Source organism: Bos indicus x Bos taurus, chromosome 24 (assembly GCF_003369695.1).
Source record: "Bos indicus x Bos taurus breed Angus x Brahman F1 hybrid chromosome 24, Bos_hybrid_MaternalHap_v2.0, whole genome shotgun sequence".
In the NCBI taxonomy this organism is placed as follows: Eukaryota; Metazoa; Chordata; class Mammalia; order Artiodactyla; family Bovidae; genus Bos; species Bos indicus x Bos taurus.
Genome location: NC_040099.1, coordinates 59,145,866 through 59,169,093, shown reverse-complemented (window position 1 = coordinate 59,169,093; position 23,228 = coordinate 59,145,866). Strand labels below are relative to the sequence as shown.

The window sequence follows — 23,228 nt, the reverse complement described above, 5'->3', positions numbered from 1 at the left end:
AGAGTCTCTTTCAGAAGTCTTGGATATTTTGAAACTGTTGACCTTTTTTTTTTTCTTTCTCCTTTTTTAATTGAAATATATTTGATCTACAATGTTGTATACATTTCTGGCACAGCTAAGCGATTCACGTGTAGTTCAGTTCAGTCACTCAGTCGTGTCTGACTCTTTGTGACCCCAGAATTGCAGCACACCCGGCCTCCCTGTCCATCACGAACTCCCAGAGTTCACTCAGACTCATGACAGAAACATAGATGTATTCTTTTTCAGACTCTTTTCCATTATAGGTTATTACCACAAGATGAGGAGCACAGTTCCTTGTGCCACACAGTCCTTGCTGTTTATCTGCGTATATATGGCAGTGTGTGTCGTTAAACCCAAGCTCCACCTTTTCTCCTCATCACCTTGGCCATGCCTTCTCTTTGCCTGAGGTCTTGTGTATTGTAGAAGCTCCCTCTTTAGTCCCACCCATCACTCAGATTCTCCCACCATCTAAAGGAGAACACATGCTAAACTCTGCCGTGGTTTTTAGTAACATTCAGGGCTGAGGTGGGTGATGCAGACACAGAACATCATGCAACAAACAAGTCACCGTCGGGTAGGAGACGCACAGCTAGTGAGGTCGTCTGGCCACCTCCCCAGATCGTCTCGGTAGGCAGGGCCCCGGTTTCTGCCAGTCTTGCTAGGTTCTCCCTTTTTTTCTCCCCCTTCCCTCCATCCCTTCGTACCTTCCTCTGAAGCTCCTGGAGGAAGCTCGTTATCGTCCCTCAGTTTTCCTTGTGTTTGTTTCCCTTCTGGAGGGCTCACTTTTACCTTTCTTTTTCAAACTCGAAAACCATTCATAGTTTCATTTAAGTAAAGAGCCATTCATCTTAGAGATAAGTAACACCCTAGTTGGTTTCAGCTCTGACTGACAGTTTAATTCTCTGCCACGGAAAATTCAGAGTAGAAATTTACATTCATTCAAAATGACGAATTTTACACCCAGCAGTCTGCGTTTCAGCAGCCCTGACCAATGTGAGGCCTGTTTGGGTGATAAAGTCTTCCCAGTTTTAAAGACGAGAAGATTTAGGGACGTGGACGCTGCCATTTGTGCAGAATCGCAAGGCCACGAGTGAAGGAACCGGACTTCCGTCTCGGGCCTTTGGCTTCATAACTTCACACCCATTGACACTGATATACAGTAATAGGAAGGCTGTGTGTAGAAACTCCAAGATAATAATTGGAAATTGTAGACTTGTTATAAAGTCTGAAGTATTGGCTTTAAGTAGGGCAAAGGGAAATTTTATGGAAAGGTCAAAGAAAAACCAGACAACTATTAAGCCACTGGATATTGGAACCCGTAGAAACCAGAAGATGTGATCAGATTAATAAGTGGCTAAGCTATGATTATGCTTCTGACAGCAGCTGCAAGGCACCTTTGTACAAGGTGTACCATGGCATTAACTTTGACAGGTTATGATTGTACTGAAAAAAATTACAGCTCCCCATGGTTCATTTGTGGAACCACCCGTTAATTCAACTAAACTCTCAAAGGACCTGTTTTTGTCTTTTTTTTTTGTCTGCAATACCTTTAGGTTTCACAACTATGTAAAAATATTGCTTCATATAATGTGGCTCCTAAAAATACTCTTTAAAAATTTAGTGTTGGGATGAAAATACCCTGTCATTGTGATTATTTAGCGCCAACTTAATACATACATGTTGAGTCAAAATTTACACAGTATAGTCAGGCAGGAAATATGTACTGTCTGTCTGATCTCATTGCTGCTTAGGAGTTTTCATTTATACAGAAGCAGGAGTGGGCGCGTCCAGCAGTGGAGAGAAACTCGCGAGTAAAGGAAGCTCAGTTCTTCCGCTTGAGGTCTCTTTCAGAGCGCGCTGGCGTGCGTGCTCAGTCACATCCAGCTCTTTGCATCCATTCTCATGAACTGCAGCCCGGCGGGCTTCTCTGTCCGTGGGACCTTCTAGGCAGGAATACTGGAGTGGGTTAGCATTTCCTTCTCGACTCTTTCACATTAATTCAGTGCTACTTGAATAAACAGGTCATTCAGATTCTCGTTCAGGTCAGTTTCTTCCCTCTCTTCTCCTTCCTTCCCAGGGAGGTCATGCGTCTCCTCATGGCACTGCTGGGAATGAGGGCGCTCCTCCAGGGGAGCGGTCTTACCCTGCTTGTCTCTGCTCAGGCCTCGGACCTCACCGTCGGAGGTGGCTGGTCCCGGGCTCTGCTCTCAGAGCCTGGGTGGAGCGTGACTGTTGTTCTGGGGATTCAAACCAGGCCCACCTCGGCTCTCAGCAACAGTGCAGAGCCGCTCGGGCTGTAGGAGACCCCCAGAGGACTCCTGGATTGACTGACCATCACCACTTCACCGGGCTGGGGGCTCACTCCACCCTGTTGGGAGATCATTCTCCATGGGCGTCTGGCATTTCTGTGTGTCTTGGAGCATGGCACTGATGCTCTGGGTGCTGCAAGAGCATTTCCAGCGCGTCTGTGAACTGACCTGCCTCAGCCAGCACAGCTACTGCCAGCCTTGGGGCAAAGGGCAGCCGGCCGACCCCCAGTTATGAAAGGCTCGGCTCCCCTACGTTGTGTGTAGCTGTTGTTAGGTTTGCTCTGTGTTGCCCTGTGGGACTGGGGCTTGGAGAATAAGAAATACTGAAATTTGTGTTACTGCTGTAACTGTGACTCAGAAACTGTCCTTCAGCCCTGTCCCAGGAGTCTGGGGTATTCTTCTGGTGTCTGGGAAGCAGTGGGCATTGAACTTACTGGCTCTCAAGTAAGGAAGAATCTCGGCACCTTTTGAGTTCTGAGCACACCCCTCATGGAGGAGATCCCTTGGCAGACACAGCCAGGACCTTCAACTTCCTTCTGAATTTAACCTGGGAAGGGACACCGGGGATGTTGGTTACCCTTTCTACACCACCAGGCTTGGAGGAACTGCCTCCAGCTCCCTCCTTGCCTGAAGATGCCACACGATCATTTCCAGTCCACCATGAGTGGCTTCCCCGGGTTGGCACGGGGCACCAGTGAGAGTCTCACCTGAAGATCCACTGAGAAGAGGAGTTTCTGGCTCATTCATTAATCTCGATTCTTGATTTATTAAAAGGGAAGCTTTTGTCACTTGGAAACACCCTTTTTCCTTTCCATAAAGTCTTATTTTATCAAGATGGCAGCGTAACTTTGCCTCCTGATGCCATGTTGTAAGTCAGAATCTATAGCTGACTTGTGCTCTGTGCATTCTTGTTCAAAGGATTCCAGTTCTCCTTGAGGCTGTGAGTAACCCTTGCTGGCTAGGGAAAAGAAACCTTGATAATATTTCAAAAATATTTTTCCTGTAGCATGTATACTGTTTGCAAAGACAGATTAAACACATGCAGGCTTTCTTAACAAGGCTTGGCCCATGAGAAAGAGTAACCAACAAATCAAAAGTGCACATTTATTACAAACCCTTCAAGCTGTCGTGACTTTAGTTGTGCTGATATAAATAAGTTATATATAGGTTAATGGACTCAGAAAACCTATTAGTTCACTGGTATTGAAAATAAATATCACTAATCTTATCATTAAAATCAACAAAACCAAACAGAACCATTGTGGAACAAGAATTGCCATTATTTCCCCAGAAAAGAAAAATCTTGGTAGTGAGCTATTATATTATTTCATGTAGAGGTTCACTTTAAGAGGAAACAGATGTAACTGTGGTCTAACCGCAGCATACGTACGGTGGGTTTGTCTCAGAGCAGCTTGAAATCAGAGATTAACCCTCGTGGTGTTCTCAGCATCTGGAGCGGTTAGTACAAGGAGGGCCTCAAGAAGTGAAGAAAAGCGTCTCCGCAGTTTGGACATTGAAACCTACTTAAAGGACCTTGCGGAAAGTTTCGCCTGGGAATCTCTCTGTCTGTGTTTATGTCTGTTTATCTGTATTATTCACTAGGCTGATACATTAAACATTTTACAGTTTACCTTGAAATTAGATAATCATTTTGATTTGAGTGAAGATAATAGATTAAAAATCACTTTATTTTTTTACATTTTTAATTGAAGTACAGTTGATTTACAACGTGTTAATTTCAACCATTTGGCAAAGTGATTCTGTTATACATGTATATATATATGTGTATATATCATTTAGGGTTTTTTTGGTATTAGCTATCGTAAGATATTGAATGTAGTTACTTGTTTTATGCTGTAAGTAGGTCCTTATTGTTTATTTTATATACATTAGTGAGTATCTGTTAATCCCTAGCTCCTAATTTAGCCCTTCCTCCCCACTTCCCTCTTTGGTAATGATTAGTTTGTTTTCAGTGTTTGTGAATTTATTTCTGTGTCATAAAGTGTATCATTTTCATAGATTCCGCATATGAGCAATATCATGATATTTGTCTTTGTCTGACTTAGTGTGATAGACTCTAGGTCCGTCCACGTTGCTGCAGATGGCACTGTTTCATTCTTCTGTGGCCAAGTAATATTCCATTGTGTGTGTGTGTGTGTGTGTACACATGTATGTGTGTACATATATATAACACACGCACAAACACATATATACGCCACATCTGTATCCATCCCTCTGCCAGTGGTCATTTAGGTTACTATAAATAGTGCTGCTGTGTAAATCAGGGTGCATGTATCCTTCCAAATTAGACTTTTCATCTATTCCAGAAAAAGTCAATAATTTTAAACAATAAGGTTTACCCTTCTATGTATACTCTAATATAATCTTAATACTTAAGTAAACAAGAATTATCTTAAAATGATCTTAAAGCATTATTTTTAGTAAGTTAAAATCTAACAAGTGTATAAACATAGTAAATGAGTGGGTTGAGGCAATTTCAGTTTTCCTCAAGCTCTGATAAGCTATGAATTCATGGCACTGCAGAATAGAAACAATTTTTGTATCTTCCCTGTTGGATAAAATTAGTTTTAAGTGCCACTGGTAATTAATTTTATCTAGAACTTGGTGCCCCTTCTTTTAGAATTTTGTCCAAATATTTGGACTAAAGATCCTTTTGGAATTTTTTCTTATTATGTAGATACTGTTAAATTCATTTTGAAATAGCATATTGACCTGAAATTTGAAAGGTTCTAAATATCTATGATTTACATAGAGTGCACCTTTCAACCCAAGAATAGAACTCTTGGTCCGTCCGTCATGAAAGCCGAGGTCTAATGTTGGGAAACTTTGCCTTTTTCTCGATTGTTCACCTCATGTCCTGGCCTTTCTCTATCTTTTCCATTTCCTGTTCTCGGAAGCTAGAGACGTGTTTGTGTTTTCTGGGTTCCCAGGGTTTCCCACTGGATTAGTCTGCTTGCCTTCACAAGATGCCCCAGGCTGCGGTTTGGACAGCAGCTGTTCCTTTTCTCAGGTTCTGGATGCTGCTGATCCCGGACCCAGGTGCCGCAGGCTGCTTTCTAGTGAGAACGCCTCCTGGCTTGCAGATGGCCACCTTCTCCCTGTTTTCTCACGTGGCCTTTCCTCACGTCTCCCCTTCCCGGAAGAGAAAGAGAGCACGTGTGAGCAAACACTCTGGCATCTTCTCCTCTTCTCATAAGAACCAGTCCTATTATATTAGGGCCTCACCCTTAGGACCTCATTTAATCTTCAGTTCAGTCGCTCAGTCGTGTCCGACTCTTTGTGACCCCATGGACTGCAGCACGCCAGGCCTCCCTATCCATCACCAACTCCCAGAGCTTGCTCAAACTCACAGCCATCAAGTCAGTGATGCCATCCAACCATCTCATCTTCTGTCGTACCCTTCTCCTCCCACCTTCAATCTTTCCCAGCATCAAGGTCTTTTCCAATGAGTCAGTTCCTTGCATCAGGTGACTAAAGTATTGGAGTTTCAGCTTCAACATCAGTCCTTCCAATGAATACTCAGGACTGATTTACTTTAGGATTGACTAGTTGGATCTTCTTGCAGGCCAAGTGACTCTCAAGAGTCTTCTCCAACACCACAGTTCAAAAGCATCAATTCTTCAGTTCTCAGCTTTCTTTATAGTCTACCTCTCACATCCATACATGACTACTGGAAAAACCATAGGTTTGACTAGACGGACCTTTATTGGCAAAGTAATGTCTCTGCTCTTTAATGTGCTGTCTAGGTTGGTCATAACTTTTCTTCCAAGGAGCAAGGTTCTTTTAATTTCATGGCTGCAAACACCATCTGCAGTGATTTTGGAGCCCCTCAAAATAAATTCTCTCACTGTTTCCCATCTATTTGCCATGAAGTGATGGGAATGGATGCCATGATCTTAGTTTTCTGAATGTTTAGCTTTAAGCCAACTTTTTCACTCTCCTCTTTCACTTTCATCAAGAGGATCTTTAGTTCCTCTTCACTTTCTGCCAGAAGGGTGGTCTCATCTGCATATCTGAGGTTATTGATGTTTCCCCTGGCAATCTTGATTCCAGCTTGTGCTTCATCCAGCGCAGCAGTTTGCAAGATATACTCTGTATTTAATCTTAATTATCCCCAAAATGCCCCATCTCCAAACACAGTCACACTGAGGAGCAGGGCTTCAACTTAGGAATCCTGTGGAACACGATTCAAGCCTGAACATCTGTCATTCACCCTGCTCGTGCTCTAATCCACCCCTTTGGCCTTCATCCCGCCTCAAAACCTGGCTGTCATCTGCCGGGGTCCAGCCCCGGTGGATCCAGGGAATTCAAAGCGGGGACGGCGTCAGCGAGGATCAGGAAACAACTGCTTAATTAAACATTTATTAAGGATATAAAGAGTGGTGAAATAAGGATAGCTCAGCGAAGAGATTCAGTGAAGAAAAGAGGCTGAATAAAATTCCAAAGCAGGGAATTTACGTCACCTACGAAGGCCGCAGGCGTCCTCCCATTCTCCCGAAGGAGAGGAGACACTAAGGCCTCCCCGGTCAGATCTTAGAAGCCCAGGCAAAATTAGTAGGCTTGACGAGCTTCCCTGCCTCAGAGGAAAAGTTCAGCTAGAAGGTGAGAGAAAGAACGACATAGGGAGACCAAATTTCGGTGAACAAAAGGGCATACTTTATTTTCCAAAGTAGTTTTATACCTTAAGTTGTGCATAGAGGATAATGGGGGAAGGGGTAGAGTCATGTAAGGACAGCAGTTCCTGGTCCGTATCGAAGCCAGGCTTTCAAACTTATCATATGCAAAAGTTTAGGTGATTTACAGCATCTTCTGGCCAGGAAGCCTGTTAACATTTTAAGAAACTTATTTTTCTCTAAAGGTGATTATTCTAAAGTCAGGTGCCAGCCTCCAAAAAGCATTGGATAAAGCTGCATTCCTATAGGGCAAAGGTGAGGTGGGCTCAATCAAGAAAAGAATTAACTCAAGGGTCCAAGGTTACAAACATTGAGGCCACTACTTACATTTCTATACACCCATTATATCAATCAATACACCGCCAAGGACACAGTAGGTAAGGGATACGGAGACTTAGCAGCAAACATTGGCCCAACAAGTGAAAAACCCTTCACCAATACAATTTCTAATCAATCTTTTAACTACTCAAAGGAATCTGTGTTTACACAGTTTAGAACATCTCCTGAGGCTCTGAACAATCACATGTTGCCGGAAAAAACCTATTCAGGCAGGCTAGAGGATTTCCAAAGGAGTTTGTAGGTTGAAACACTGTCACACCCAGGAATTATTAACTGGAGCTGTAAGCTAACTCTTTTTTCAGAGAGAGGTAGTGGGGGACAGCCCCCCGTAAAGTCAGAGGTGTAGGTGAGAGCACAAAGCAGAAAGTAGGCAGACTCTGGTTTTGGGGGTAGATGCTCGAGAATTTCCAGGGGGACTCCTGAGGCTTGATCCCGCCTTTGCGTATGCCGAGCCTCCTTCCTCATGACCTTTGCCAGGGGCGGAGCTCGCTCCCCGCAGTCATCCTTCTCAGGACTCTTCTTTTTGCTCATGGAATGAGACGGTTTTAGTGACAACTAGCGGGTCAAAACACCGCAGCCTGAGATCATATATTTGTATTTAAAAAGGAGTTTCTGCAAACACTTTATTCCAAGTAAGGTAAGTATTGCTATCGGTGGTGGTTTTAGCCACACCTAGTGAAACATACGCTTTCAGTACCGCACCGTCTGTGTCAGTGTCATTCTCTTAGAGCCTGCCTAAGAGGGGTTGACTGCCAGCAAGTCAGTATGCCCACATTCAAAAGAGGAATTACAAACAGAACATCTCCAGTTAATCAATCCTTAATGAAAAGCAGACAGTACCTCAATTATTCTAATACGGCCTCAAGAAATTTCCAAAGATGCTGTCAAGATAGTGGAATCAGAAGATCTAAACATAAAGCTTCAAAGCCACTCGAAGGAAGATGTTTCTTGACCCAGTGACCTGGATGAGGGGAACTTGAAAAGTTGCTCCCATTGGACTAAGAATCGGTTTTCATTGAAATGGAGGATCTTGGAATTTTCTGGCAACTGACATCAAAGGATGCTTTGAACCTTTGTTCTTCTCACTACTGATTCGAAGAGATCATCTTTGAAATGGCAGTGTCCTGGTTTCCTTGAAATTGTACAACACCAATACTACTGTTAGGGAGAAAAAATTTTCTCTATCCATCTAGGTTTTTCTGGCTGATCTAACAATTTTTAAACTGACACGAGCCAGTTTAACAGGAGAAAATCAAACTTTTATTTTGTGTGTTTGGGAAACCCAAAGTGATGGGGCTCAGAGAAGTGACCAAAGCAGGCAGCTTTTACCTTTTAGACAAAAAAAAGAATATATTTTTGAAGAACTGACAAGACAAAGAAGTTAGGGTTTATGGTAATAAATCAGGGAAGAAGTACCAAGATTTGTTTATACAGTCTTTGGGACACTAGGTTTTCTGTGTCTGTGATAAGGATACCTTCTACCGCCTTGATACAGGCAGGGTGCCTTTCCCGTGGGAGATTTGCTTCCTGCTTTCAGAGACAAAGAACAGTCAGCGTGTCCTTCTTGTGCGGCTGTTACTTCAGGAGCTTTAATTAAAAATAAACAATATGCTACCTTGGTGTATTTAGGGGCGGCCTGCCCTGAGCCCCAACACTACTAATTCTCTGATTAGGCTTTGTTAAAAGTTAATCATCAGCTCTCGACTCTGCCCGTGGATTGATGCAGAACTGTCAGCTTTGCCCTTGGGAAAGTATTGTATTAAGCTTAGAATTATGAAGTCCCACATTTGTCAAAAGGGCTCCCTTTTCCCTCAGAATCCAGAAACACATTGACCACAGAGGAATCTTTTTGTTCAATTTACAAACAATTTGGCTAGCAGGTAGCAATACCTGTGATTTGAGACGCAGCGTATTTCTTACAATCAAAGCCAACAGGGAACGTCTTACTTGGAAGAAGAACATGGTGACTGTTACTTGCCAGCGTCGGAGGGTCTGTCTGTGCCCCTGTGTGTCCACGCACCGGAATCACATTGCTGTCTCCTGTGCAGACCCCATCCTTGTCCCAGGAGCCCTGCGGTTACTGTTGCACTTTATGAATCCCAGGAACCAAATGGAAACAGATAATTCCAAAACAAAAGGAAAATTTCCGTGTAATCCATACATTACCTGAGACACTCGGGAAGAACTTGATGACTTGGCTTAGGTCACTGGGGAGAGTTTAAGGAGACAGTATTTACCTAGGGACTTTGAGAGCTGGATTATGTTGGGGTCAAAGGAGAGCAAGGGAAGGTTCTCTGTGACTTAGAACACTTGGGAGACTCTGTCCTATGCCACGTCTATAGGGGACCATCCTTGCTGCTTTAGAAAAGTCACATCAGGCATCACAAGAATATATTCAGGTTAAGTCTGTATCTCTGATATGGAAAAAAAGCTCAAGTTAACAGCTTCGATGAGAACTTTCTTGTTTATTGAGATAAAGGTCAGTATCACTCATTTGCTGAGATAAGTATCACTAATATCTACCAACTCTTTCTGCACCCACAGGTCACTCTTTGCTAATCTTGTAGATCAGAGGAATAAAGGGAATTTGGGGGAATGAAAAGCAACGTCCCTAGGCACCCTTGCAAATGGCAGACTCCTCCCATTGCTCCAGCAGAGTCTTAACAGTGTGGCAAGATACCTGTTCCAGGCAGTGTTTACCTGGAGGACTCCTGCCTGAGAAAGGCTTCGGCTCTAATAACCTTCTGCTGGAGTTCTCTCTATGTTCACTTTAATCCTGACCCAATGGTTTCATTTGCTGCGGTCTGCAAGGGCATTCATGTAGAGGGCCATGCTGCTAATCAGTGCAAGGCGCTGCATCTGGACATTTTAAAAACACAAAAACCTGGCTTCCAACCTCAGCTGGGACACCGATGGGTTGTGTGCGGGGTGAGGGGTTTGTTTGCACATCTTAATCTGTTCTCCTGACACGATGGTCTCCTCCTGGGTTGAAACTCAACCACAGATACGGCGCAGAGCTTATTTATTTGTTGACTTGCATCCCAGCTCTTTCCCAGATTTTCCTGGAACTGTTCATCTTAAGTTTCTACAGGCGTGATGGGTACTCCAGGCTGTATGCTTCAGCTGCCTTTGTCAAAATAGGCATTTCCATTGTAGTAGGAAAATATATTAAAAGATCATACATGTTGGACAGTTTTTGACACAGTAATAATTTTTTTCAAAGGTAACTTTACATCGTTCCTGTTCAGAGAAAGGAGATTTATTCCATTTATGTCTAAATAACATCATCTGAGCCCTTGAGTATATAGGGTATATCAGTTAGGATGCTCTTGGCTATAATTCACAGAATATCTGACTGCATTGACTTAGACTGTGTGGGTTGATGATTTTCTCACATAACAAGTCCAGAGGTGAGTGATTTTTAGTGTTTTTTATTGTTGTTCGGTGGCCAAGTTGTGTCTGACTGTTTTTCGTGTCTGGTCTGTTCTAGGCATTCAGTAATGTCATCTAGGACCCGGTTTCCTTCGGTCTGGACGCTCTGTCGTCCCCCGTAAGTCAGGCTGAAGGACAAGGGTTCAAAGGCCAGAGTGGGAAGTCACATCAAGGAGGGACTCACAGGCGTGCCTTTTCCTCTCTGCACAGAGGGAAGTCTCTTGGGAAAGCCCCCTTTCATCACGTCCCGTACGTTTTGTTGACCACACTGGATCATCGTCTATCGCTTGCTGAAGACAAGGGCAGGTATTCTCACCTCTGGTTCTGACCCTGGCGCTGGGGGGCGCCTGCTCTGGCTCCTGGCGGCCCGTCTCTCGCTGATGGCGCGTCCTCCTCCGCCTGGCGCTTTGCGCAGTGAGACCCGGGCTGCGGTCCGCCGTCCAGAGGAAAGAAGGGCATTCTTTGGAGCTACCCTGTTTACGAAAAGCAAGATCATCCACACAAGACTCATATTCTCTGTGTGTCCAGTCCTCTTCGGGAAGACGATCTAATTCTTTGTATCTCTGAAAATGCCGTGGGATTCACCACTGTTGATTGATTACCCCTTTGTTCCAGGAAGTCAAGAGGGAAAGAGCTTCTTGGCAACGTACGCGTTGGGTTTCCTTCTGATTTCTTGTGCTGTTTGTTCATTAAAGTTTCTCAGCCCCTTCTTTCCTGTCTGTACTTTAAATATGACTGGCCTGTGGGCTTCTTTGTCCTGTGACATAACTTCTGACGTTGCTCATCGACCCTGTGCGATCTCATCTGGTCGCTTGGCTACAGTCATAGCCTCAATGAATTGATGACTTCCAAATCTTGCTGTCAAGTTTTCACTCCTCTACTGAGCTCCAAATCCATATATCCAGTTATATGCTGGCTGGGCTTTGTTGTTGTTGTTGTTAGAAAGGAAAGTTGCTTTTAATCAAATGCTAGTGAACGGGGGCGATGGTGGACTCACTGCCCCCACAAAGTCGCTTCCCAGGATTCTGCTCTGGCTGAGCATTTTTATTGGTGGTCTGGTGGATTTTTCAAACTCAGATGTTCAAAGACGGAACTAATCTTTTCTCCTCCTCACACCAACCTTCCCCTAGTTGGCTTCGTTTCCTTTGTTTCTCTTTAGTCTTCTAATTTATTTGTTTTTGGCCATGCTAGGACTCTGTTGCAGCATGCAGGCTTGCTCGAGTTGTGAGGAGCTGGGGCTACTCTCCCTCAGAGTGTGCAGGCTTCCTTCTCGTGTGTGGCTTCTCTTGCTGCGGAGCACAGGCTCTAGGCAGGCAGGGCTTCGGTGGTTGTAGTGTGTGGGCTCAGTAGTGGGGCTCGAGGGCTCTAGAGCACAGGCTCAGTAGCTGTGTTACCTGGGCTCAGCTGGTCCAGGGCACAAGGGCTCCTCCCAGACCAGGGATCTTACCCGCGTTCCTGCATTGGCAGGCAGACTCTTATCCACAGAACTACTAGGGGAGTCCCTCCTTTCCTTTACTTCTGAACCTCAAATCTATCCGTCTGTGCAGGTCTTCTTTTTCATCTTTCAGGTCTAATCCGCGCGCCACCGCCCCCCCCCCCCCCCCGCCCATGTCCTCACTGTGCCTCCTGGATATTTCTGTAACCACCCTCTTTCTATCTATTCCTCTGACACTGCCTACGTTCAGCCATTCCTCACATTTTGTCTTGACTGTTCATTGCCGATTCCTCTTAAAAGACTTCAAGCTGCCGACATCCTCCCTTCTGACCACATTCTTCCCTGCTGTAGCCCAAAGGCAAACTAACTGTTCAGTTCAGTTGAAACTCATGTCCGATTAATAGGTTTCCCATCTTTAAAATTCTCACACAGCATCCCATAACCTTCAAGATAAAAATCCAAACTCTTGGCAGGTTAGCATGAGACCTTCGGGGGGGTTACCTTTTTCTGGTTCCAGAACCCCCTTAAGTCTCTGAGGAGAGCTGTGGAAACTTTCTGCTGGCTTGTACCTCTAATGTTATATGCTGATTTTCTGTGCACGGGCCTCTTTTTACATTTTTTTTGTAAGAACTTTGAAGACATGGTTTAATCCTCTGCAGCTGCAGTACATAATATGTCTGATACATAATAATCATTTAAAAAGTGTTTGCGGAATTACTAATAATGTCTTTCTTCTTCTGATGTCTGTGTTTTGGGCCAATATAGTATGTGATCTTAATATATGGGTTACTTTAGAGACCATATCTGTATCTGTACTTCAGTGGTACCCCATTGTGACCATACAGTGGGGGTCTCAGGATCTATTTCCCTTTCAGTTAAAGTGTTCCTCTGACGGGATTGCCTCCTGACCTCAGTACCCAGAGTTTCCAAAACTGAATAATAATTACAAGTCATTGGCATACACTAAGTATATGCCAATCCCAGTTCTTTCTTGATAATGCTGCATAAAAGGGAACAAGTTTGCCTCCATCCCAGTTCTTTTTTTTTTAAGATATTGAAGTGTGAAAGCACCGTAGGTTATGTATTATCTCCAGTAGTCCCTCTTCCTCTTGACAACGCAGTCATTGAGTATACATTTCACTTTGTGAAAGCAAATCCGTGGTTTAAATCATGTTAAGCTATCAGGAAAATTGCACTAAGAAATTTTCTTAACATTCAGTGTCAAGCTGAGCTAGATACTTAGATAAAAGGAATCTGAATTACATTCAGAGAACATCCTTTGTAAACAATCAAATGGCAGATACAAATTTAAAGAAGATCTTAAGTCCACTGTATTTAAATAATTACATGGAAATATGTGTGTACCGAATACAACAGAATAAAACATGACTGGATAGATATTCATAAGAAAAAGGCAGATGCAGAGACCTTTTCTAAAATTGAGTCCTTTCATTTCCTTTGTATAAGTCACAGTTCTAATTTCCTTAGAATCTTACCATGCATATTGATTTAAGCTAACGGTGCAGGTATATTTCTTCTGCATATGAGAGAGTGATCTGATTTTAACAATGCCACATGAATGGCTAACGTGAAATTACACAGAGCTTGCATTCTTGAGCTTGATTACCTAGATCCAGATTCCAGTTCTGCAATTAGCTGAGCCTGGGCAAGTCGCACAGTCTTTCTGTGCCCCAGTTTCTTCTGTGTAGATGGAGTATAATACACATATTTACTTGAAAGGAGTGGTATGAGGAGTCAATGAGTCAAGTTTGTTGCGTGTGTAGAACTGTCCCTGGCACAAGGCAAGTGGCCGGAGGTGGTCATTGTTTTCAGGAACAGCTAAAGCTCACTGGACACATTCAGGATGCCAGCACCTATTGTATGTGCGTTGTATTATTTAATCCCCAAATACCTCTTCAAAAAGTAGCTTTGTTCTTAACCTGCATTTGACAGATGCGAAAACTGAGGTTTAATGGTTAAATGACTTGCTGCAGCTTACAAAATGGCCAGGCTAGAATCCAACCCACTCTCCTGGTATATTTGGCTTCCCTTGTGGCTCAGCTGGTAAAGAATCTGCCCACAGTGCGGGAGACATGCGTTCATTCCCTGGGTGGGGAAGATCCCCTGGAGAAGGGCTAGGCTACCCACTCCAGTACTCTGGCTTAGAGAATTCCACAGACTGTTATTGGAACTCTGAGGGATTTGCACAAGAAAACAACCCAGTTTCAGCCTCTGAAACTTTTATTTTGAGAAATAAAATCATCCATGTGATCATACAATAACTTCGCTGTGAGGTATTTTCAGAAATCGTGGTAAGAGGAGGTATGTACTTGTATCCACATGCCTTTCTTCTGTTGTCACCCGTCCTGATTCATGAAACCGTCTATATGACAGAAAAGGTGCATGTCAGAATTTAATTACAAAGTGCCCTTTCACTTTGCAACCAGCTCATACAGTTTTCTGAGTCTAATAAAAGGGACTAGAAAGGTTTATTGTGAGGCAACACGGCAGTGACCTTTAACAGATGCTACAGTACAATAGAAGAATGAGTCATTATTCCTGAACTTAAACAGTGAGAGATAAACATAGCTTAAAGTTTAACCTCTTAGAGAAATTCTGTACTAGATATATTTTTAACATCTGTTTCATATTTTAACATATATGAAAGTCCTTCACAGTGAAAATATGCCTCTAATTGGAGTTGATAATTCCATGACAAGCACTGTTGATGGGTTGGTTCTGTCTTCCCATTTTAGAAGTTATGTTCATAGCACCAGTGGTTTATGCTTGATTCCTGTATTTATCCAGCCACCATGCGTGAAGGCCTACTGTGTGCTGGTCCCTGTGATGTGTGGGCTGAAGGGACCATCGAGAGTCAGACACCTTAGCGCTCACCTATGTAGGATTTACAGCGTAATGAAGAAGAACTACTAAACGAGTAGAGGAATACGTGCTCCCCCTTCCTCCCCCTTGGTTGAGGGGAGAGGATGGGAATTGGGAGATTGGGATTGACATCCATACGCTGTCAGCACTGTGTGTGAATTTGATAACTAATAGGAACCTACTCTGCTCAGGGAACTCTGCTCAGTGCTGCAGCCATGGACTGCAGCCCGCCAGGCTCCTCCATGCATGGGATTCTCCAGGCAAGAATACTGGAGTGGGTTGCCATGCCCTTCTCCAGGGGATCTTCCCGACCCAGAGATCCAACCCAGCTCTCCTGCACTGCAGGTGGATTCTTTACCATCTGAGCCACCAGGGAGGCCTTTACTCAGTGTTCTCTGGTGACCTAAATGGGAAGGAAATCCAAAAAAGAGGATATATTTATATTATAGCTGATTCACCTTGCTGTACAGTACATAACACAACACCATAAAGCAACTATATGACAATAAAAATTAATTTGAAAAATAGACAAACTTGTAAACTAAATATATTATCTTTGGGGAAAATGTAGCATCAATACTTCAGTCAATAAATAATGATCATTAATACGTTAACAAAAAAACACGTGTTCACTTGAATCATCTGCTTTTTGGTTAATGATGACCTCACAGTTTCCCCCTGGAGTGTGTTAATACTGACTTTGTTCCCCTAAATAATTTACTTGGGTTATAGTTCTTAATTCTGAGAATATCTGTCTCAAAGGTAAACTTAGTTCTTTCTCTGAAAACAACTACATTCTACTTTCAAGACAGAATTTCTTCAAACTCCCCTCCTAGCTCTGAGGTCTAGCGTAAGTAACCTGTTCCATAAGGATATGGGTTTGTTTTGCTCTGTAATGTCATGGTCTTCGACTTCCCAGGTGACTCAGTGGTAAAGAATCCACCTACCAATGCAGGAGATGCGGGTTTGAGCCCAGGGTCAGAAAGATCCCCTGGAGAAGGAAGTGGCAGCCCACTCCAATACTCTTGGGGAATCCCATGGACAGAGGAGCCTGGTGGATTACAGCGCACCGGGTCGCAGAGAGCCAGACATGACTGGGCACGCACGCAGCATCTTATTAACCTACATCACAGGTTTCTGCAGTTCCTCGGTGGACTCCGTTTCTTTGTAAGAACTTGAATTTTTAACTTGCTTACATTTGTATGCAGGTTGCATCCCCGTTCTCATCAGTTCTGCCCTCCCTTAAGGCACCATTATGCTTCCCTGTTTTCCACCCGAGCTGACTTGTGGCTCAGGGGGATGGCAGCTGGAGCGGTTTTGCATACTGACTCACCCTCTGCTGCCTTGACTGCTTCACCCCTAATGAGGAGGGAGGTGGGTGCTAGAGGTAGCTGAGCGGAGACAGCGGGCGTGAACGGAGGCAGGGGCAGGTAGCGATGCAGTGACCCCAGCGGCCTGACGCTATGCGCATGGCCGCATCTCGTTTCCTGGATACGAGGCGGCTGCACACAGGTCTTGGAGATGTCGCTCCCTTTACACTGCTTATCAGGGCACTTAGCGCACCTCTATATGTGCTGGTTGTACCAGTCTCCGTTTCTTCCTCTTCCTCCAAGCTGGCAGGATCACTTAGGACATTCCCCCAAGCTTTTTTATCAGGGAGCTTTTTATTTCTTTTACAATTTATTTATTTGGGGCTGTACTGGGCCTTTGCTCCTGGGCGGACTTTTCTCTAGTTGCAAACAGCGAGAGCGACTTGTGGCGCACGGGCTTCTCGCTGCGTCGGCTCCCGGGGTGGCAGGGCGTGGGCTGCAGGGTAGGCACCCTGTGCTCAGTAGTCGCAGCTCCGGGGCTCTGCGGCACAGGCTGGATAGTTGTTGGACACGGGCCTAGCTGCTCCGCAGCATGCGGAATCCTCCCGGGCGGGGATCGGACTCGGGTCTCCTGCATTGGTAGCAGATTTATCACTGAGCCTCCAGGGAAGTCCTGACCAGAGAGCATTTTGTAAGTTATAACAAGTCAAGAAGACACCAGTTGTAGCTGCAGAGCTACCATGCACGCTTGCGGTGCGGTTAAGGGCAAGAAACATCAAGTAATATTAAAACTATACATTGTAATTTGAAAGAAAAAAAAGCACATTCACCAAAAGTAATCATGCAGATGTCTTGCTCTTTAATGGATTCTTGGTTAGTAGTGTTGTTTAAGAATTAATATTCAGATCAAACATCTTAAGTTTGTGCAATTTTCAGGCATTTGGTTAGATGCCATACCATTTCCAGAAGGCAGTTTGTCATTAAAAAAATAAAAACCATTGAATACAGGAGTGACATAATTGTTCTACAGATACATACATGGTTAGTATTTTTGACATATACATTCACATGCACTTACAAATATAAAATATGTGTTTAGTATTTATAAATGATTGCAGCATTATTTTTTCAAGAAATTCCCATTAGCCTGTAGTACAGCACATGTTTTTCATGAGACACACTTTGAACTATGTTAATATAAGGAAATGGGCATTGTGTTTATGATATTTTCTTTAAGATATTAGCTTACTTAATAGTTGAATGAAAATTTCATTTTTGATGTAATTTTGGAAAATTTCCTGGTTTAAGATGGCCTGAGTTCTAGACATGATCCTTTCAGAGATCAGCAACAACATTCGAAGGGTCATGTCCATGAACTGACCTCTCTTCCCCACTCTTCTTGGTGTAAATTTCCCCAGCAGCGTTCCCTGCTCAGAGAGGTGGTCCCAGGCTGTTCTTTGCCTAGGAATGGCTTACTACGTGGACTTGATGTGGCCTCATGACCTGAGAATGGACCGTAACATGTGGTCTCATACAGAAGGGATGAGGCATTCATCAACCCATCAACTCTTAAGCTTGATAAGGCAAATTAGAATTTCAGGAAGATTCTCCATTGGTCATAGATCAGAAAACATTTGACATGCAGAATGTATCCATGCCTGATAATAAGGTTTACTTGGAGTGAATTTTTACTGCGTTCCTTTTAGGAATATCATCTTTGAATTAAAATTTTAACATAAATTAAATGCTCCTCCAGTAAAGAATCTGCTTGCAATGAGGGAGACCCAGGTTCGATACCTGAGTCAGGAAGATGCCCTGGAGAAGGGAATGGCAGCCCACTCCAGCATTCTTGTCTGGAGAATCCCATGGACAGAGAAGCCTGGCAGGCTCCAGTCCATGGGGTCGCAAAATAGTCTGACTTGTCTGAGGGACTAAGCAACACCAAGCCTTAATGACTTCCTAATCACCTCCAGATAACAGTCACCCTGGGGTTAGGGCTTCAGCAGGTGAATGTGGGCAAGGAGACACACCATTCAGTCCATAGCATCTACCGACTTTTCTCTTGATTCCAGAAATGTTTCAAGAAGTTATTTTGTAGACCAGCTTTTTTTTTTTTATTGCCATTTAAAAGAAATGGAGACCATCCATCAACCACCCATCTCTCCCACTGACCCTTTAAAGAGGCCTTTCTGTTGTCATGTAATTCCCTTGAGGGAGGAAAAATCCAGAGGAGGGTGAGAGAAAAATAAAGCAGCAGGTCAGGCAGGCATTTAAGAGAAGAGCTATCCAGCAGCTGCTTTTTCTCCCTTTTTTCTTTTTCTTCCTTTTTTTTTTTTTCTTAAATACAAAAATGATTGATTCACAGTTAGCCTGCCCTAATGCTGTTTTATTGAGTTTCCAACTGCCAAGTTCTATCTGAGCTGACAATCTGAGTTTCAGACTTTTAGAGAAAGAACTGCTCCATGTTGAGCCATTCATACTTGTTTGACTTCATATAAAGAATCTGCCTTAACAGTTCTGGGGCAAGAAGGTACCTGAGTTTGAGGGTCCAGACCCCTTGACTTAATTTCCTACTGTGTTGTCCATCGAAATATCTGAGTGGGGAAAAATAATTTCACAAGGGCATCAGAAACTTCTAAAGAACTGAGCAGATGTGGGGTTCAGATAGGACTTTTATGACCAGCAATGCAGAAAACAGGGAAATAAGAGACGGCATCAGCCGGTCTGCTGAAGCTCTGGTCCCTGGAGGGACGTGGCCAGCTTGGATGCTCTGTGTGTGTCTCTGCTGCAGGACTTTAAAAGTCTGGAAAACCCTTAATATCTTTCATAGCTTAAACCTTGGCATGCATCTGAATCACCTGGAGGGCATTTGTGGTTTTTATTTATTTTTTATTGAAGTGTAGTTGATTTAAATGTTGTGTTAGTTTCTGATATATAGCAAATTTGTTCAGATATATATGTATGTGTATGCTTTTTCATCTCATTTATCATATGGTGTGTTACAAGATAATACAGTTCCCTGTGCTAAAGGGTAGGACCTTTTTTATCTTTTACATATAGTAATTTGTATCTGCTCATTGCAAATGGAAGGCATTTAAGACACATATGTTTGAGTCCTACTCCCTGTGTTTCTGATGTCTTGGGGTGAGGTCTCAAAATTAGCTTCTAACAAGTTCCCCGAAAAACGCTTGTGGTACTGGTTTGGGAACTAAATTTTACTGCATTACAGGGTTCTCCTACTCCATGGCAGCTGAGTTGAAATTAAACAAAAGTGGGGAGCAACCCAAGGTCAATGTTCTCAACCTTGGCTATTTGCCTCCCCTGAGGAACACTGAAAAATAGCAATCTCAGAATCTCTGGGCTTGCCGGCTGGGACCAAGGTGTCAGTCTTTTGTTTTTTAAAGCTCTGCAGGAGTCTCCACTGTGCACGCAGGTTTAAGATTCTTTGTCCTTTTCTGATTAGATGTCAAGGATGGTGAGTTGCTCCAAATGGCTAGAGATGATAGTGCCTGAACCAACCTCTGAAAGGCAGAGAGGAGGCTGAGTGTAATCCTTTCAATGCAGCGTCTAATCAGGGCTTGAGTAGACATAGCCCTGATAAATCATGTGGCTCTGACATAACACCTTTGTCCTCTGAATTGGACACCAGTGAAAGATATTTTTCACCCTATGGGACATCCTTGGGAATCTTTTCCTACCTAGAGTGTGGTTGTGGGACCACGTACCTCAGAGAAAATAAAATTTTTCTAAGGTCTTCTATTTTTGTGGGGAAGGTGCAGGGCATTTTAAGTTACAGAATATGCTGAGCATGGAGCAGCCAAGTGCACGTCTCTGTGAGCAGGCTAATTTGTGAACTCTTGCTGTTATCCTAACGCTAAGCCTGGCTAAATTGCATTCTTCTCACGGGTGAGTCAATGGGGAAAATCAGATCAAAGCTCATAAAACTGTCTGCAACCCAAGAGAACGTTTCTCTAAGTGTTCAATAGAACATCAGGCCCTCCAAATAGGATTACTACATGGCAAGGGAAAAAAAAAAAAAACATTTAAAATACCTGCCTGAGAACCCAGTTTGTTTTAGAACATCTCAATGTGTAATGACAAATGGGTTGAGAAGAGTAGGGACCAGTTTATGTTAAGAAAAAATCGGAAAGAATCTAATGGTCCCAGGCGCAATAAAAGGGAAGACATGGTAAACAGGAGATGGGATCATCAACACTATATTTTAATCTCAATTTTTAAAATTGGCACAATTAAAGCAATGCAAATAAGTTAGGTGAAGTTTTTTTTTTCTTCTAGGGAAAGAGGATCCGTTTTTTAAGGATCCATTTCTTCATGAATAAAAATAGGAATCGATGTTCTATGTAATGCAGTGATAGTTTGTCCCAGCAAATGTTCTGAAGAGGATGCGCTGTTATCTGTGGTCTGTAAATATTGTACGCAGCGTATCTCCACAGTCACACTCTACAGTGCTGCGCACGGATGCTGGGAGCTTAATGGGCAACGCAATGGTCAGGGTGCTTCTTTCAGTCCCTACCTTCCTGTCTACCCTGTTGGCGGGATAAACGTGCATCCCTGTTGGCGGGATAAAAGATTCGGATGGGCGGGGCCTGTGGGGCTGCTTAGGGGTGGGGAATACCTAGGGTGTGGGTGGCCTTTTCCCTGTCACTTTGATTTTTCAGTTCCACGGCATGGCACAAGTTCTTTAAAATGCACTGAATGGCTGTTTGTTACAACGTTAAATATTAACTTTAGTGATTACTATCAAAGGGATAATTTCCACAAAATTGTTACATGAAACAGTATAATTCATGAGATCATTGCCAGGAGTAAGGGCTCTTAGCTCATGAAACAGTCGTTCTGTTCTTTAACTTAGAGCCTAAGCTCAGGCTAATTTTTTGCAGGGACAGAGGAGTCAGTAAAGTTTCAACATACCTGCTGCTGTTCGAGCACATGCTTGAACCTCTCAAACGTGTTTGCCTGATTTAAGATCTAGTTTTGTGCATGTACACAATTCACTTTCTACTGGAGGAAAGGGATTTCAGAATATGGAGATGGTAGCCTAATAAAAGCTGTATTATTGTCAGTTAGAGTATATTGTAATAAGACAAATGCATGCGATCGGTGACCTGGTTCTAGTGTTTCCACCACGACTTCTCCCTTTGATAGTTTGACTAGTGTAATATGTGACTAGAAAATAACAACAGTATCTTCCCTGCTGAAAAGATTTTTTGAATCTCTCCAAGCCCTTTCAGCTCTGTGATCACATTGTCATGGTAACTGGGAAGAAATTCTTAAATAATAGTGAATGTTCTGCTCAAAATTCCATATCTAATATGATCACTTTTGTTCAAAAAGGTATGTAGCAGGCAGTTAATTTTGAGATCAACAAGTGAATCACCAGTGTGGTATGAAGTCTGAAAAGAAAATTAATATCTTCACCAAAGAAGCATGTTATCCAAATTCTAAAAATCGTTTGTGTTAAAAAAAAATTCTTCACACAGCAGATAAACAAGGTCACTGTGACTTCTTTTACACAGAAGCGTTTCATAGCTAAAATTTATTATTCCATTAAACTAAATGCCCGTGAATTGTCTGAGTCACATCTATGTATGACTTCAGTGTGACTGTCCTGTGTGAATCTCAGTGTGGCAGATGGAAGTAAGAGTCACATATTTGCTTATAAATTCTCCTTGCACTTACTCATATTATGAAAATTGTGGAGGCCCAGTGTGGACTTAATTTATATATTCCATTCCCTGGATATTCCAACTTGTCTCATACTTCCAATGAACTACTGGGAGATACCTTACAACAAACATAATATGCATAAGATAGAGCACACGTTGATATGTGCTGCCTTTATCAGTCCATATTTCAACTGGCTGGGTACCTACTTGCAAAATAATGAATTGCATCCTTACCTCATACCATATGTAAAAATTAACTCAGTGGATCAGAGACCTGATATTAGAGCTAAAACTATATAAAACTCTTAGAAGAAAATATGTAGGAGTGAATCTTTACAACCTTGGATGTGGCAGTGGTTCAGAAGCACAAGAAACGGAAATAAAAACGGACTCCATCAAAATTTAAAACTTGTATGTCCAAAGACACTATCAAGAAATGGAAAATAATTCACAGACTGGGAGAAAATATTTTCAAATCATGTATCTGATAAAGATCTGGTATCTAGACTATACAAAGAACCTGCACAACTCAACAACAGAAACACAGCCTAGTCCAAAAACGGACCAAGGGCTTGAATAGACACTTCCCCGAAGAACATATTCAAGTGGCCGACAAGTACAGGAAAAGACACTCAACATCACTCATCACTAGGCGAATTAGAACCACAGTGAGGATGAGGTGGCTGGATTCATTCATCATTAGGCGAATTAGAACCACAGTGAGGATGAGGTGGCTGGATTCATTCATCATTAGGCGAATTAGAACCACAGGGAGGATGAGGTGGCTGCATGGCATCGCTGACTCGATGGACGTGAGTCTGAGTGAACTGCGGGAGTTGGTGATGGACAGGGAGGCCTGGCGTGCTGCAATTCATGGGGTTGCAAAGAGTCGGACACGACTGAGCGACTGATCTGATCTGATCTGAGATACCGCTTCATGCCAGTAGGAGAGCTGTAACCAAAAAAGGAAAAGTAAGTGTTGACGAGGATATGGAGAAATTGAAATCTCTGTGCATTAATGGTAGGAATATAAAATAGTGCAGTCACTATGGAAAATGGTTCGGTAGTTCTTCAGAAGGCTAAACAGAGAATTTCATAAGACCCAGCAACCCTGCCTC

At 43.1% G+C, this 23,228-nt stretch overlaps 1 long non-coding RNA gene across 1 annotated transcript in view; it reads left to right on the top strand.

The window, feature by feature from the left end:
* Window positions 1–11,505, top strand: part of LOC113882951 — a 41,941-nt gene extending 30,436 nt beyond the window's left edge. The window contains exon 3 of the long non-coding RNA XR_003508498.1: window positions 10,854–11,505. This is a non-coding gene — a long non-coding RNA (uncharacterized LOC113882951). The remainder of the gene's footprint in view (window positions 1–10,853) is intronic.
* Window positions 11,506–23,228: the final 11,723 nt, after the last annotated feature.